Source organism: Berghia stephanieae, chromosome 3, assembly GCF_034508935.2.
Source record: "Berghia stephanieae isolate SIO BIC M18660-M18661 chromosome 3, UCSD_Bste_1.3, whole genome shotgun sequence".
Lineage (NCBI taxonomy): Eukaryota > Metazoa > Mollusca > Gastropoda > Nudibranchia > Aeolidiidae > Berghia > Berghia stephanieae.
The window spans coordinates 15,584,526-15,598,909 of NC_088362.1; the positions used below are offsets into that span (position 1 = coordinate 15,584,526).

General features: G+C 36.0%; 1 long non-coding RNA gene across 1 annotated transcript in view; it reads right to left on the reverse strand.

Annotated features, from left to right (window-relative positions):
- Positions 1–854: 854 nt before the first annotated feature.
- LOC144969161 (uncharacterized) overlaps positions 855–14,384 on the reverse strand; it is a 111,865-nt gene continuing 98,335 nt past the window's right edge. Inside the window, exon 5 of the long non-coding RNA XR_013644736.1 lies at positions 855–987. This is a non-coding gene — a long non-coding RNA (uncharacterized LOC144969161). The remainder of the gene's footprint in view (positions 988–14,384) is intronic.

Here is a 14,384-nt window from a genome sequence, read left to right on the forward strand (position 1 = left end):
CTTGAAGAAAATTTTGAGTCTGTTGTGTAAGTGTGATTTAATATAATTTGTAGAATGAATGAAGATGGCCTCAACTATATTTCCCTTGATGATAGATCAGCGTTAGATTTCCTTGACTTGTGTGATAAGATGAACGAGATACAAAATGTTTTCACATTTGATGAAACAATTTTGTTGTTATTCAAATATGTGTGCCTTGCTGTGTCTTCGTTTACGATTTCCTTCGTTTTTGAATAGGGACCATATTATTATAATTTCAGAGAAGTTAATAATCCTTCCCAAAACAGATTTCGAGCGAGATCATCAATGATTCGATTTCAACATTTAACCAAATCTTTTCCAAGTTTTCAATTTTGTCATGTCAGATGACATTATATTCTTTCATTTCTAAATTCTCCATATCAAGTATATCGCTCTAAATTACCTATTAGAAAACGCAACATACATTTCTTATAATGGCTTGTAAATTTGATTTACCTTTTACAATATATACTTTTATAAAAGCAATTAGGTAGTCATTACTTTCCACCAGAATGCATAGTTCCCAGCTGTGTTTTCATCATATATACTATTTATGTTGATATTTAAATTTTACACTATCTTTAGAGTTGAATAATATCAATAGTTTATGACATAGAAATCTTTTATCATAATAGTCGATATGCTAAAATTTCCACAGCATTTTCTATATAAACAAAACAGGCTCATATATTGTTCACAATGAACACTCTTCATCAACGAGAAATCTTCTTGAATACAAAGTCTCACTAATAAACAAAACAATCGCGCAAGAGAAATCCATTCCCAAAGAAAGAAATAGAATTTACTCCCGTTTCCTTTCCAATCTGCTTTGTATTTTACTCAGGCTTTGTCCCAGAACGTTCTCATTTCATCGAAGTGGATTGTATTTTAACTGCCAGGCCAAGAAGATTGAATGTCTTTTGTCAATTCTTTTCTGGAAAATAGAGAAGACTTGAAATACAATACCTGCAAAGATATAAAAAATATATATATAAATGAAATTTTTGAAATGTAATTCAATATAATTCTCATATCCGTGCTGATCTCAGATTACAATTTTTAATTTACTGTTATTTATTCAGATCCCATAATCCTCTTCTTACCACCTACAGCAAAATCGCCACATTTGTTACCACAATATACATTTTTCTTATTCAGATTTATTTTGTACATTACAATACTCTTTGTTTAATTAATAAGAATATAACGTTGTTTTGTAGAGAGGTTGTTTGGGTTTTTAAAAAATCAATTTTTCTGCTGGGTAAGCCCGCCATTTTTTGAGAAAATAGTGAAAATGATTGGTACGAAGAGAGTTAAGCAAGACTTCAACGCCTTGGCCTTTTGGAATGCATTGTATTACAAACAATGAAGACGCTGAAATATCTCAAGACTTGTTGCAATATTCTATGCACTTATTAAAGTATATCTAGTCAGTGCGGTTAGTTAGCGTGATGCACTTATTTCGTGTCGAAATAAATCAACCACAAGTTAGAATTAAATTGATGAGATACGTCGTGAACGAGCTTGGAGTTTGTTTTTGTTTGTTTTTGTTTTTTTTTTCTTTCTTGTTTATCTTTTGTTTTGTGTTATCTGATCTTATCTTACTAAAGGCTTAATAGGAATTATCCTTTAAATCCCTTTTACAATAGCTAATAATTACAGAATCTCATATAGTTTGCATTGTATTATTCACAGACAGTTTTACACAACTTTAAATATCAGGAAAAATCTATCAATACGGCAATGTTAGTTTGTTTTTTGCAAAACTATGACAAGAGATCCATCCAAACCGACGTGCACTTATTTGCAGGTCTGATAACCCAATTCCTTATGGGCTCAGTGTTGTAATGAAAATCTCAAAAATTGACGCAAAATATTGTCCATTACAACAATGTTAAACTAGGCCCATAAGTTGGTTCGAATGTCAGACCTGCATATATTATGAACACGTCGACCCACACAGAAATCAAGTTGTATACTACCAAAGCTCTATACGATGGAGCCAAGAGGGAATCAGTAATCACAAAAACACTGCCGGACTCTGAAAAAAACACGTATTTAAAATATTGGCCAGAAAACTCCTTGCATTATCGATTGATTGAAATGACCCGCATCCTTTCATCTTTTTTTTCAAAAAACTCTCAAACCTGATCTATTAAGGGTCATTTGAAACGATCGATATTAAAAGGACGAGATTTCCAGCCCAAATTTTAAATTATTGCTGTTGTGGTTGATTTTTGTTGTTGTTGTTGTTGTTGTTGTTGTTGTTGTTTTGTTGTTGTTGCAATTGTTGTTGTGGTTGTATTTTTAGGGGGTTTTTTTGGTTTGGTTTGTTTTTTGGGTTGTATTTTTTTTAGAGTCCGGCAAAACAATGGTTGTAAAAAGTATGAATAATGAGGTGGGTTGATACCTATATTATATAAAGGTAGGTAGATAGATATGGAGAAAGATAGACAAATGACTGACATATATTATAATATGAATAATTTTGACAGATAAACAGATATGTGACAATCGTCTCAAAACAAGTTTATGTCGTGATGCCAAACATTGAATGTTAAGCTTAACTCATACCTAACGGGTCTAGATAAACACAGTTGCAGGTCTGATAACCGAACGCAATAGGATTCAATAATCTGATGTCACGTCCGCCCAGCAACCAGCAGCTTGGTTCTAAACAAAGAAAATCGGTACTTTTTATTCTTCATGCTGGCTAGGATTTTTTCACGTGTCATGTGATCAGAATGTTCTTCTTCTTCTTCTAGGTTCCATGCCTGGTCCAGGCTTCGGATACTGCATGAATTATCTCTCTCCATTCCTCCCTGTCTCTTGCTTTTTCAAACAGCTCTTGGATTGTTAGGTTGGTGAAGCCCTTCAGTTGGTCTATGAGTGTTTTTCTTTGTCTCCCCCGGGCGCGTTTACCAGGTATTTTTCCACAACTTGCCAGGTATTCATTCTTATCTTTCCTTACTATGTGTCCGAAAAAGGATAGTTGTCGATCCACTATTAAGGGCATTAGTTTCCTTTGTTGGTATGTTTGTTTTAGCACTTCTTCGTTCGTTTTGTGTGCGGTATACGATATTCTCTGCATCCTTCTCAAGCACCACATTTCAAAAGCTTCAATGTTCTTTTGTGTTTCTGCATTTGTAGTCCAGCTTTCGCATCCGTAGAACAAGATTGGCCACACGTAGCACTTCAAGACTCGGAATCTAATCCCGAACGACATCTGTTTGTTTTTCAAAATGTTTCCCAGGTCCATGAAGGCCTGTTTGGCTTGAGTTATTCTTGCTCGTATGTCTCGGTTACATCTTCCATCTGTTGTCACTATTGAACCTAGGTATTTAAAACTTTCTACGTTGGTAAGCTGCTCGCCGTGAATCGTTATATTGCAGGTGTTGTTGTTTTCGGGGTTTTTCTGTATTACCATGCATTCTGTTTTGGTGATATTCACTTCCATTCCCTTGGCTTCACTATCTACTACCACTTTGTCAACAATCTTTTGAAGTTGGATTTCTGATGTTGCAATGAGTGCCGTACCGTCTGCGTATCTTATATTATTTATGTTGTGACCTCCTACTTTTATTCCCTCCATATTATTTATGCCCCTCATGATTGTTTCTTGGTATAGATTAAACAGATCTGGTGAGGCAACACACCCTTGACGGACTCCTTTCTTAATAGGAATGGAATTTCCTGTAGAGTTGTATAAATGAATGTATAAAAGTCAAAACATGATCAGATCTATACTTTTTTTCTCCTCTGGATACACTTTTATGCTCGCTGAAGTATTTCATAAAGGCGGTAATGGAGATATTGGCGTCAGCTATTGTTCCGATTGTTTAGAACCAGTTGCTTATCGTCAATACGAGGGAAGTGGCGTCACGACTGTTGAACCCTATATTATTTTTCGTTGGTTTGAGAGGATTTTCATTCCAACGACTTCCGTAATCAGACCTGAAAATAAGTAAACGTCGCTTTGGGTAACTATATGCGGATTGATTGAAAAGAGCGAGTGTTATTTCTCAAACTTCAAAACCCTTGAACTTTCTATTTCTGATCACCTTTACTTTAAACTGAATTTTCCTCAACGATTTGAGTTCATTCCGTCAATATACAAGATCGACGCGATGGTTCACATAATATACTAGATGGAACGAAATTGACGTCATTCATCTATTTGTTATTATGTTTAGACGGCCATTTTGGTGATTAATTCTCACTAAATTATATCAATCAGGCTATAGACGTTCAAGATTAGACACAGTTTTGCGTGTTGGAACGTTATATCCGGCTGGCCGTGTTGTGAGTATGTTACCTTAACACAGAGGATAAATATCGTTTTTAATATCGATAGTGTATATCTCAGATAATATAAATGACTTCTTCTTCTTTCAGCTTATCCCGCATTTTGCCACAACTCCATGCAGGGTCGCCATAATGAATGCCACATCTCCATGCATCTCGGTTCAGAGCAGCATCTTCCTCCAAGGCCTAGTTATTTCATATCATCCTTTACCCTGTCCAACCATCTGGTCTTTGGGCGTCCATGTTTTTTACTTTCCCGCTAATTGTATATCCAATACTTTCCTTCTCACCTACTCCCTCTCTCGTCTCTTAACATGTCCGAACCATTTCAATCTATCTTCTCTCACCTTTATTGATACATTATTCACTTCAGTCAACCTTCGAATTCGTTCATTTCCAACTTTATCTTTTCTTGTCCAGCCAAGTGACCATCTCAACATCCTCATTTCTGCCACATCAAATTCTTTATCTTGTTTCTTTATTGTAATTGCTGTCTCTATAGTCCATACAACATTGCTGTTCTTACAACTGTTGTTTAGATATGATAATCTAAATGAATGAGGAGACAAACTGATGACATAAAGAACAGCTAATGAGATCTCAATGTCTGAAGTTTCCATTCCGTGGAGAAAAGGTGGAAAAATAAGGGCAATGGCTTAGAAAACATGTCAGAAATATGATGATCTGACCTTTTTGTCCTTTTGGTGTTGATTGATTTGACCAGTTTACTGCCATACTCTGGAAAAACGTGTATTTAAAAATTTGGCCAGAAATCTCGTTCTTCAAATATCGATCGATTTAAATGACCCACATATTGGGGAAAAACTCTCAAACCTGTAAATATTTGAATTAGCATGTCCCATTGAGAAGAATGAATATAATTTCGCAAGCAATTCCGGTGTAAAAATGTTACAATTTCAACCACTTTCAAGTCACATTCAGTTTTAATAATCTAGACAACCCCTTACGTGTGCGGCTATGTGGTCTTGTGGCATGACACTCGCTTTCTGATCGGAAGGTCCTGTGTTCGAGCCTCGCTTGGCGCATAGTTGAGTCCTTGGAAAAGGCTCTTTCCTCACATTCTCTCACCGTACTCAGGTGTAAAACGAATACCTGGCCACTATCAGTAAAAAAAATTGTAGTATCGCCTATCAGGTGGCATGTCCCGTTCTACATGTTACAAGTTGTTGCTGTAAAGCGCTTTGAGCACGTTTAGTGGATGTTGAGCTATATAAAAGCTCAAGTTTCTCGAACTTTGGAATATCCAGTCCGAAGTCAAGCGGCAAATCCGTATTGAAGTCTGTTTTTTTTTTCAGGGAAAAGCGACGATGAAAATGCAATGAATAAGAGAAAGAGATCTCCATTATATTCAATCCGATAATATTTCGATCCGAAAACTGAAGCCTTAACATTGCGCTATTGTTCAACCTATTACGTGCACACATGTCTAAGTTTGAAGCCGAAAGAAATTATGGGGTTGATTTAGCATTGTTGTAATGAGCAATATTTTGCGTTGGTTAAAAATTATTCCCATTACATTAATGAGTTCATAAGAGACCGTCCTTCCGCTCGTTGTCCTTGGTGAGAGTTGGTCAACAAACACATTTGAACATTTAATTTAGTTACAAAAGCAGTACCATGGTACATGGTGGAAATTTAGTAATCTAAATGTCGGTATGGTCATATTATTTGGTCTTTATAGAGGATTGTTGAATATTTTTATACTTGTTTCAAGAGTTAAAATTGCGAGAAGTAAGTAAGAAAACCCTAGATATCCAATTGACATTGGGAATCTTCTTTTCTGTATCTCATAGTTGGATAATTCCAAGGGCGGCCTGATATATAAGTACCATTATGTTACAACTTTATTTTGGTTTCAACAGCACATACAGACAAAATATATGAAAAGAAAGCTTAGAATCTCAGCGATGTATCTTACCATTTATTTTTCCACATAATTACCATAACGAGCAACACAGAGCTGCTAACCTACAAGTAGTTGGCGCATGTCGTCAGCAAAGAATCCATGTGATTTTGCTCGACAGCATTGACGAACATCTTCCACTACCTCCAAATCACTGTTGTAACAGTTTCCTTTCAAATACTTCTTGATCTTGGGGAACAAGAATTAGTCAGATGGGGCAAGATCCGGATTATATGCAGGGTGCTGTTGCGTCGGAAGTTTGAACCGACTTAATGCATCTTGGGTTTGACGACTAGTGTGTGGTCACGCATTGTCATGCTGCAATATCGAATCTTTACCACCTTAAAACCCGTGCGAGTCTATTTTTGAGGGCTCATAGAGTTGAAACACATTGTTCAGAGTTCACTGTTTGCCCTTGCTTAGCAATTGCTTAGCAGTGGAAAGGAACAAAATAAATTCAAATATTTAAAAATCCATTAAACGCTATATAAATGATGTTGACGATGTAGATCTTTTAAACGAGAAATTTTGTATAACTAAAATAAATAAAATATTAAATGACCAGTATCATCCACTAAGACCATCAGTTTTTATGTCAGAAAGAAGTGGTCGCCCTTTCTCTATTTCAACGAAAACAGAGAGACACCGAAAATCTTTTCTGCCGCCCAGTATTAGGCTTTATAACAACAAGCTATAATCATTTTATATAATTATTTCGCATTTTTACTTTCAAAAAATGTAAATATTAATTTATTAACTTATTTGTTTTGCAATCTTTTCAATATTCAATTTATAGTGACAGTTTTAACTATTTTACAGTGTTGAAATTATTGATATCATAAAGCGCAGCTCTGGTTATGGAGCTTCTCTTTTTTATATATACATCCTATTTCCATTGTATTTTTATCTTATTGTGTAAATTATAACACGTCTGTACAAAAAATTTCCTTTTTGGGATGCAATAAAGTATTATTATATATTATTATTATTATTATTATTATTTTATTATTATTATTATTATTATTATTATTATTATTATTATTATTATTATTATTATTATTATTATTGTTCAAGAAATTTCATATGAACTATGCCTTTCATGTCACAGAAAATGGTAAACAAAACCTCTCTCGCAGCGACAATGACTTTGAATGTTCTTGGGCTTGGAGAATATTTATGCCAGTACTCCATTGACTTCAATTTGGTTTCCGGGTCGTAGTGCTGGACCTAAGCTTCATCACCAGTCACAATTCTCTGCAACAAAGTGTCTCCTTCCTTGCCAAATTGTTTCAAATGTTGGTACAAACGTCTTTTCTCTGCGCTTTTATTTTTGAAGTTAGTTGTCTAGGGACCCATCGTGCAGAGACTTTTCTGTTACCCAAGAGAGATGCCACAGTATGGTGCACTCGGTTTCTTGAAATCCCAGCTTCATCAGCGATATCGTTTTGTTTTACCTTTCGATTCGCCCTTATAATACGATCAATTGCTTCTTGATTACTCGAATCGGATGCAGAAAGTGCCCTACTGGTTGCTTGCGATCAGACGCTTTTGTGTCTGTTGGGACATCTCCTTTGGAAATTCTAACCCACTTTCGAACTATGCCATCAGTAATACACAAAAACATATCACCATAAACGGCTTTGATTCTTTGATGGATGTTTGCTGTGCATCATCTTGGTGAGGTTGTGACATCACTCAATTATGAGCACAAATGACGTCACATGAGTGTAGAAGTATGGTTTGAAAGTGCGTGTGTGAAGTTTCATGATTTAATCGAAATATATTTTGATTTGGGGCTTATGGGTAAACGGTGCTTATATATCAGCTCTCCCTCGTATTTTTAGTGTGTACAATATCTCCTTAATGTGTTTAAATTGCTTTACAAGGGATTCCATGCCAACAGCAGCATTTATCATAATAGGGTGAGACAATATCAATTAGACCCGCCAGGTATTCATTTTACACCTGAGTAAGGTGAGATAGTATAAGTAAAGTGTTGTTTCCAAGAAATCAACTTTACGCCGGCAAGAGTCCAACTCGAGCCAGAGACCTATTGATACGAAAACCATACTAAAAGTGAGATACCACAAGACCACAAAACCGCAGGATAGAAATCCTTTTTAACCCTCTCCTTACCAACTATAGGAAAATCGTCACATTCGTTACAATACAACCAACATTTTTCTTATTCAAATTTCTTTTGTACATCATAAAATTTAAAGAAAATGAACAGCGTGTTGTAGAAAGAGCATGTTTTGCCAAAGAAATTATGTATCGCAAGAACTTTACTGCTATTGTGTTTGAGTGATAAAAATATATTTTTGCGTTAGTTGGGTGTGATGTTTTGGGGAAAATACTGAAAATGGCTGGTAAGGAGAGAGTTAAAAAATCAAACACAATACAACATTATTTTCTCTTTTAGTGCGAATTTATTCTTTTTCTTTTTTTTTTGTGAAATGAGAATATGTGAAAATGTCATGCAGACAATATTGCCCATTTTTGACGATTTTCAGTCCTACTTGCCTTTACTGCCTTAAGGAGTAAAAGACAAAGTCCTAAATATCAAGTTTGCTTTTTCAATGACCAAAGAAAGATTGACGATGAAACACGAAGACATTGTTTTAGTCTTTTGTGAGCATTTGCCATGCTTCAATGCACCTTAAAGAGAGATGCGAATGGCTGTTTCATTATTTTATCAAGAAAGTCATTACTGTTGACTTAGCGGCAAGACGAGCAAGGGGACTTCTAAGGCTTTGCCTGGAGGGTTGAAGCAAATTGAAATTACTCACGGTTAGCGCTCTGTAATGTCGACATCTTCTGACAATTTGACAACTAATCTTAAATTGGCCTATTCTGCATAAGTAGCCCGAGCCTGTCTATCGAAAATGGTGAATATTTTGGTCGAGTTATCTACCCCTATATTCTCTATGGTGGCATGGAATGCAGTTTAATCCCCACCACAGACTTCAGGGAATGAAAGTTGAACTACACAAAGTTTTATTTATTATTGTTTTCTTCATCAAGCTCATTCCAACAGAGGGTTGCGATAGCTTAGTTGGTAGAGCACTCGCTTCACAAGCAAAGAGACCGAAGGTGACCACGGGTGAAGTCGAGATATTTTTCTGCCCCCAGGTCCAGCCAGCAGTGATTGGATTGTTGGACGTAAGACTTGGCGGAAAGTTCTTTACGATGGACTAGCGTCCTATCCAAACGCAGCAAGCAATGGCTATTATCCTTTTCACGCTTCATAACCCGGGATAAATCCCGGCTCTATGGGTCTGGGCTCAGAAAGACAAAAAATTTTTTAAAAAGCACAATCGGCAGTAATTTCATACTGACGGTGTCTTACTTGACGTATTGCCATCTCTCCTCGTGGAGCATGTGGCGGTTAACATAATATCTTCTTCAGTCTGCCATGTAGACGGCAGTAGGACAGGCCTTCTACCGAGATGCAAATACCATTTTTGAGTCTTTCCTTCTCAATTGTACTCCATGTTTCTTTTAATCTTCCTCTCCTCCTCTAGTTGTCGGATTTCCAGGATGGTGCCACACGAGGCATTGTTATAGGCGTTCTAAAGAGATGTCTTATCCACCTCCATCTTCTGAGGGTCACCATTTTACCCGAAGAATGAACGTTTACTCTGTTTCTGATCTCTTTATTTGACACTTTCATCGTTACTTCCATCCAACGTTTAAAAGACGCCTCACAGCGTTGTAGAGAAAGGATGTCCAGTTTCCGCTCATCTCCCTTTGTCATTTTCCATGCCTGAGCCCCAAATAATATTACCAGGAGCACATTTGTTGTTTTGAATAACTTATTTTTCGTCCTTCTCAGCACTTCGCCATTGCATTATTCCAAATTTTGGACAATTTGTTGAATTGAAGGATCTCCATGCCTTTCCAATCTTTTTCTTGATGTCCTTATCAGCTTTTACTCGACTTTTGCACCCAGGTATTCAAAAAAGCTTCTACTTTCTGGATTATCTCTCTATTCAGAGTTCATTTCTTTGTTGATTTGGCCTTTTTATTCACAATGACTTTGTCTTCATGTTGTTACAGATTGACGTAGTGGGCCATAATATAAATACCATGAAATTCAAGCAATTCAAAGAAACAAATAACCTCGCTATATCCAATTTTGTGGTCTTCTTGTATGACACTCGCATTCCGATTGGTAGGTCTCAAGTTCTTGTCCGGCTCTGAGCGGCGCAAAGTTGCGTCATTGGGGGAAAAACAATTCTCTACTCAAATTCCCTCACCCTTCTCGGGTTTAAAATAAGTACCTGGCCATTAAAAGCGTTGTCATTGTAAAAATAAAAGTATTGTAATATCGCCTCACAGACGTCATATCTAGTTGTTGGATAGGGCCCTCTATACATGCTCTAGTATATATCCAACATTTTAGTTATTATTCAATTTGGTCAGGACTGCGCTAATACTCTTGCAAATTTCTTTCAACGATTTTAAAGACGCTATCTTCGTGACAAGGTGATGTCCATTACTGCTCTGAAAAAACATGTATTTTAAATTTTGGCAAGAAAACTCGTCTCTCAAATATCGATTGATTACAATGACCCTCCTCTTGGCAAAAACTCTCAAACCTTGGGCTTCGCGGTGTCCGAAGTTTAAGAGTTTTTGCAAAGCTGAGGGTCATTTTAATTGGTCAGTATTTCCAGGATGATTTTTCTGGCCAAAATTTAAAATACTTATATTTTTCAGATTACGACAGTGCTGTAGACTAGTAGATTAGACGACTTAGAGACAAGACTAAGCCAATCAAGTCCATAGACAGACTCCACCATCGATAAAACGAATAGGATAAAATAAATCGAGATAAATTCTTAAGTAGTCCATCAGTGACATTTGACCTATAGAGCCGGAGTTTATCCCTGTTTTTATAGCGTGAAACGGACAATAGCAATTGCTTGCCACCCTTTAGATAGGATGCTAGTCTATTGCAAAGATCTCCCTGAAAGTATCAGCTACCTAATCACTGCTAGGTGGACGGGGGGGGGGGGGTCATAATAAAATCTAGACTTCACCCGCTATAAATTTCGGTCCCTTTGCGTGTGAAGAGAGTGCTCTACCAAGTGATCCATCGGACCCATCTCGATCTTTAAGGGAACAATGTTGAGCAGCGTTAGTGACAAGGTGAGTGACAATACTTGCAACATGTTGGTCTTTTGGACATGTCATTAAATCAATTGGTCGCATTCAGATGTTTCAGGCTTATTCATGCCAAAACAAAATGCTGTTAATTCAGTTAGTTTCGATTTAAAAGTGAATTTACATGACATTTCCATATCCGTTTTCGTTGTATCTAAAAGAACAGAAGTATGATTGTTCCATATAACATCAAGTTGTTTTGATATAAAATGTACCAACTGAAAGGTTTCAATTGAATCAAAAGGACACTTATTGATTTCCATTGTTTTGGTTTGCCAGGTCACAAATCCTATAAAGTGCCGCCTTCTCTCATCTCTCGGCTATTCAGAACATATCACGAGGCAAGGTATTCATAGGATGTAGTCCAACCAACAATGGTAGAAGAGTTTTGGTCCAACCAAATCTTTCCTAAGTAGAATGAATCCCACTAAAAAAAGACTATTATTATGGTGGAGTATTGCCAGTGCATTTTGCAAAAAAATGCCACACATAAAAATGCCAAAATTTACTTCAACCTTACGTTTTAAATTAAAATGTAAATCAAATCAAAATAAAGCTTCATGTTCTTTAAGGCCTCTGTCTTGATGATACAATGAAAATGTGACAACTTATTTTGTGAAATGGGAATAAAAATTATGACTTCTATAAATGCCATAATTCAAAAATTTAGCGGTAGAGTGAAAAATCCCAACTGGCAATTTTGATTTTGGATGAAGTGGAATCAAAAACATCGTTCTATTACAACTACACACAAAGTGGATGTTATTACAAGACTGGTCGTCGTGCTGCGTGATCGATGAACAAGCGAAGGTAATCAACTTATGTTAAAAACAAATCATTGAAAGTATGTGGTTATCTGGTCTAGTTTACCCTTTTGGGAAATCTCGCAAATCTAGATACACTAGGTGGTTTCTTTGGATTTGTCTCTCGAACATGATTTAGAAAACTATAGAAAGCATTGAATTGGTTTCATTTGTTATACAAAGCTAATACTTCAAGCGATATATATATATATATATATATATATATATGTGTGTGTGTGTGTGTGTGTGTGTGTGTGTGCACATTTCTGTATTATATTTTTGCTGTGCTATGGCAAGAAAGTTCATATTAAAGATGATATCTGGCATATTTTTGTAATCATCTGAAGAGCAGGGGTTAATGTTTAATGGGGGAAAAGTCTTTTGTATGGGCGTATCATTCAATAATGGAACAATCGATGATTTTTTTTGTTGTTGTTGTTGTTTTATTTTTCTATATTTCTAATTCTAAATCACTTGCGGCAAATTTAGATAGGTGATCTCAACGCCAATATAAAAGTAAGAAAATGGTATAGATAGTCAAAAGATTGAAAGCACAGGAGAAAAGTGAGATATAAAGGGATGTTTCAAATAGGGAACAGCCGTAAATTCCAAGAGCACACCATCACTGTACGTAGTTTGCTATCATTTAAAAGTCTCATTCATACATGAGCACAGGCCCCCACTAAGAGGAATACACGCAAACGCTTACTGGCCATTCTAAATTTTAAAAATATATATAACAGTTCATAAAAGAAAGAAAGATTGAGCTTTTTAAAAAAAATTGAGCTTTTATAAATATCCACTAAATGTGCTCAAAGTGCTTTACAAGGGATCCCTGGCCAACAGCAGCATTTAACATTTAGGACGGGACACGACCACTGTTAGGCGATATTACATTTTTTTCGGACAGAGATAACGCTGTTAACGACCAGGTCCTCATTTTACACCCGAGTACTCAACTATGCGCCGAGCGAGGCTCGAACCCAGGACCTTCTGATCCGAAAGCGAATGTCATACTACCAGACCACATAGCCGCACAAGGTGATTCACAAGGGATTAAAATCTTATCTTCCAAAACTATAGCTACATAGTTGACTGTTTCCTTCCAAGTCAAGGACTCCGGCCAGGACTTGAACAAAATGAAGCAACCCTATTCCAAGACGAAGACGAAAAGCAATTTGGAAAACAGATAAAGGGGGATAAAATATCATGGCAAATTACCTCCTACCCAACTCTGGAGGACGGATTTTTTTTTCTTTTCTTGCAAACTATTCTTAAAAAGGTTGTTGTGCCAACATTGAAAAACCAAATGTACTCATAATATGACTGGTATTTTCGTAAAAACATCTTTTTCTTCTGAAAGAGTGTTTTGATCATTGATAATTGAGATTTTTAACACAAAACACAATAACAACGACGTTCGCTATTGTCATTATGTGTTCTTTTTAAAGGTATCAAATTGCAAGTCATCATTACAGAGCATCAACCCTTCATGTCAAAATAAATAATGACATTGTCAATCATTTGTCATTCGTCATCTCCAAAAGGTATTAAATAGTGATTAATCGGACCTCGAAAGATAAATTTATGAATGAAATAAAGAGAAACACGATCTTTGGAGTTTATGCAGTGCCAGATATTGTATTTAATCTCTACCATAACGAAGAACAATTAATATAAAGTTTCATATTTGTGAATGGAAGTTCAATTTTTAGCGTCTAATTAATCTCCACAGAAACAAGCTTTAACTCACTCAACCCGAACACCGACTATATCCGGAGTTTACCCGGGTTACTTTTACCCCATGCCTATTTATTACATTTTTATGAGACAAATTATAAGCGTAGTATCAAAGCTAATGTTTTAAGTGTTTGCATGGTAATGGTAGTTGAATAAAACTATCTATGTACATGCTCATTTTAATACATTTTTTTTTCCAATTTTGAAAAGTAGCAAAAATCACTAGGATTGAGTGAGTTGAGACGGTGGGTCACATTTGAAGACCTGCCTGGTGCTACGAAAATAAATTCGTAAAATTACGAATTTTTGGACCCAGCTAGAGAACTATATAGACGTTTTTGAATCAATGATAAATCTTGATGAAAAGGAGAGTTAGGTTGCTTAAAAACTGTATTTAAAACTTGAGAGCATATTTTGATTATGCT